This window comes from Helianthus annuus, chromosome 1 (assembly GCF_002127325.2).
Source record: "Helianthus annuus cultivar XRQ/B chromosome 1, HanXRQr2.0-SUNRISE, whole genome shotgun sequence".
NCBI lineage: Eukaryota > Viridiplantae > Streptophyta > Magnoliopsida > Asterales > Asteraceae > Helianthus > Helianthus annuus.
The window spans coordinates 13,633,192-13,637,395 of NC_035433.2; positions in this window are offsets into that span (position 1 = coordinate 13,633,192).

Here is a 4,204-nt window from a genome sequence, read left to right on the forward strand (position 1 = left end):
TTCTTTAACTTATTGTGTTTTTTTTTGGTTATGAAATACTTAGCACACCGTTTGTATTAGGTGGGGTCTAATGTCCCTAATTCTTACGATTGGAGTGGAAATGATGATCATGCGCACGAGGTCGTGTCCGGCTATCGTCCCCATCATAATGAATCGTTGTTGCCAGACCTCAACGAGGTAAGTATATATATTTACTTTTTTCTATTCGGCGTTAAACTTACCATTACCTTTTATCCGTTGGTTTTTTTAGTCTGTTATGCCCCGCCAACCGTTGTTACCAGATTTGAATGCGTGTCGCCATGATCAAGGTTATAGGTCTCCTATTATGAACCCGGTTACGTTCCCTCGTACGGACAGGAAGAATATGGCAATAACGTTTTCGTTAGTGGTCCCTCGGGAGTACAAGAAGACGTTGGTCAGCCTTCTTACGTGCAAGAGTCATTGGGTGACGATCCACTCGTGCAAGAGTCATTGGGTGACGAGTCACCCGTGCAAGAGTCATTGGGTGACGAGACACCCGCTTACCCTGAAGTTTCGTACAAACTGATCAGGTACGAACGATATATATTTTTGTTAAATGTTATATTTTTTCTGTTAAAAAATTATTATACAATTGTTAATATAAAATACATTAAAATTGTTATATTTTTCAAATAGGATAAAAATTAATTAATTAATGTTATATGAAATATTTTTATAAAATTAATTAAACCTGTTATATTTTTTTAAATATTATAAAAAATACATTAAAATATTTTTTAAATATTAATTAAAATATTCGTTGAAGAGTTGAAGACACTTGTATTATACAAACGAGATGATTTGACCAAAATAGGCGTGAAACCCATAATTTGGTGAATGACTCTCATTCCGCTTATTCAATTTTGCACGAAATTACGCCATCAAGTTAGGAGTGAGATCCACATCTTGACGGTAAGTTTCCAATTCAAACTATAGTGGACCCTCGTCAAAGTGTCGGAATTAACTTTCTTGGCCCGACGAATACCAACCACACTTATGGTACGAAATCTTCAAGTTAGGGGGGAAACCCGCATCTTATCGACTAGTCCCGTTCCTCGATTTTCAATCCCGCCAAAGTTTCGATTTTTCAATCGATTAGGGACGTGTAGTAACTGGAAGGGTAAAGTACCGTTAATCGCTTCTCGACGAGAGTATTTTACCTATAGGCCAAAGCATGTTTCCCTAATCTGAAAGGACTTTCGATTCACTTTGGGATAGTCGAAGTTTCTAAACCCGAAACAATCCGATGTTTTATCAAGCCTCTCTTTTACGTTATCTCAATTTCTATGTGTTTTAATACTTGTTACCTCGTTTATTTCAAAACCGATGCACAATTCGCACGTTCCTCGCAATAAAAAACAATAATAATTTGCACAATAATAAAAAATTGTAAAGAAAAAATACATTCAAAATTGTTATATTTTGTAAATAGGATAAAAAATTAATTAAAAATTGTTATACTTTTATAAAATTAATTAAAATGTTATGTTTTTATAAAATTAATTAAAATTGTTATATTTTTTAAGAATTTTTAAAAAAGTACATTCAAAATTGTTATATTTTTTTAAATTACTTGTTATATTTTTAGGGTTTTTTATCCCGCGATGATTTGGAAAGTTGGGTAAAACGAAGGGGTTTAGCCAACGGATACATTATTGTTACAAGACGGTCCAAGGATCACCGGGTGTGGCTCCAATGTTGTCGTAGCGGCGAGTATGAGAGTAAGGCCCCGGTTAGGAAAACCGGCAGCAAAAAATGCGCGTGCCCTTTTATGGTGATAGGTCGTCTCGACCAAAGTCATCGGGCTTGGCGGATAGATTATCTAAACAAAAATTTTAACGAGACGCACAACCACGGCCCTACTGAACATCTGGAGGGTTACGCGTATGCCAGGAGGCTTACTCCTAATGAGTTTAGGCTGGTGCAAGAGCTGGCAGATCAAGATATACAGCCCCATGCAATCTGGAAGGCCGTAACTGAACAGAACCCTGAGAACAAACGTGTTCCGAAAGACATACACAACGCTCGCCAAAAGATTAGGGCCGCGAAGTTCGAGAAAATACCGTCTCCCATGCAGCGGCTAGAACAAATCCTCCAGGAAAAAAAGATGACCTATTACATACAGGCGGAACCTTCCACCAACGTCGTTCGGCATGTATTTTTCTGTCACGAGAAGTCCTTTGAAATGTGGAGGGCATTCCCGCATGTGCTTATGGTTGACGCTACCTACAAAACTAACATGTACAATCTTCCATTTTTGCAAGTTGTGGGTATGACGTCGACAAACCAAACCTTCTGTGTTGCACATGCATGTTTTTCAAACGAGTAGGAGGCAACGTACGTCTGGGTCATGGAGAGGGTCAGGTCTATGCTGCACGAGTGCATGGAGCCGCGCGTAATTCTAACTGACAGGGACCAGGCACTGATAAACGCGTGTAGAAAACTATTCCCTGGCGCACACAGATATCTCTACAGGTTCCACATCTTACAAAATATTGTGAAGCACTGCAAGAATTCGTTTAATACGCAAGATTGGGATGCCTTTATTTCTCAGTGGAAAACAGTGTGTAATTCCGCTACCGAAGAGTTATACAAATATAGTGTCACACCCCGGCCGCATATAACGTGCAACCGCGGCGGAAACGTCGGGGAGTGTTGTGGACAGAATTAATTGTTTCATAACCATGGAAATCAAAGTTACATTTTATTTATTAAACAAGCGTAATACATTGTCTTAAACAGGAAAACAAAGAGTTCGTGACATAATTAAACTAGTCTATCTTCATTTTTAGTCTCTAAGGCACAGGTCCGCCCTAGTGTCATGATCATCATCCTATGGAACAGCTCCTGAAAACACATGTGAAAGTAGGTACGTTAGCATAAAAATGCCTGTGAGATACATAGGTTTTGTGAAAGTGGGATTCATGACTTGAGTTTAAAGAAACGTTTAATAACAGTCAGTCATGAACCTTGTAATTTGTTTTGTTTTGTAAATCGTATGAAAAACGATAAGATCAGATGATATGTATAAATAAGAGAATCATGTAAGGCTAAATGAATAACCTAGAAAAAATGAGTTTGTATAAGATAAGTTGTTTGTAAAAATAATGTCTTGTGAAGAACATGTTATTTGTGTAAAACGTGATATGTCTAAACTGAAATGATTTAGATAACGCTACGATATGTAATATTATACAAGCATTTATATATAGGAAGTACCAGCGGCGTATCCACCATGTTTGTACCATATTACATACGCCACGTTACTCAAACCATTTACCCAAATCAACCACCATGTAAATTGTTCATGTATAAACCAATTGTCAAGTGTTATTGTGTAAACCATATCGAAATGTCTATGTTCAATGTAAACCACCAAGTATGTATATCAATGTCAAAATGTTTATGTTTAATGTAGATCATGTAACGTGTACCCAAAATATATCTTGTATGGTAAGTGAGATGTATCTACTAAACCATATGTAAAATGCACAAAACAAGGTGTTGAAGTAAATCATGGTTTAAATCAACGTTATGTTTTGTGGAACAATGCATGCTCTACTGATACAGACATTTATGCGGTATTGTAAAATGCATACATCCAAGCCTTGAGACTATGGCGATAAACCCTTAAATAAATCAAAGGTTTATCTAAGTTATGTATATCGAATTCGGTCATTCCTTCCAATCCAAACAAACCCAGGATTTCAGGAATGGGAGTTGTCAATTACTATGGTACCACTACCTACTAACGAATGACGTGATCAATGTTAATGAATGTATTGTTCCATGTTAAACAAACCAAATGTCATACCAAAATGAAGGCATGTGATGAATAATTGTACTAAGTATGCACACAATGGGCATAAATAGCATGAAATGTAATGTGAAACAATGTACTAAGTACGCACACAATGGGCATACATAGCTTGAAATGTAATGTAAAACAATGTACTAAGTACGCACACAATGGGCATACATAGCATGAAATGTAATGTAAAGCAATGTACTAAGTACGCACACAATGGGCATACATAGCATGAAATGTAATGTAAAGCAATGTACTAAGTATTTTTTTTTTTTGGGTAAAGGGTTACCCCGGTGAATCTATTAAAATGCAACCGCAAATAAGTACAAGTAGTGAGGATGTGTTCCACACTAATTCATATACAGGACATGCCCT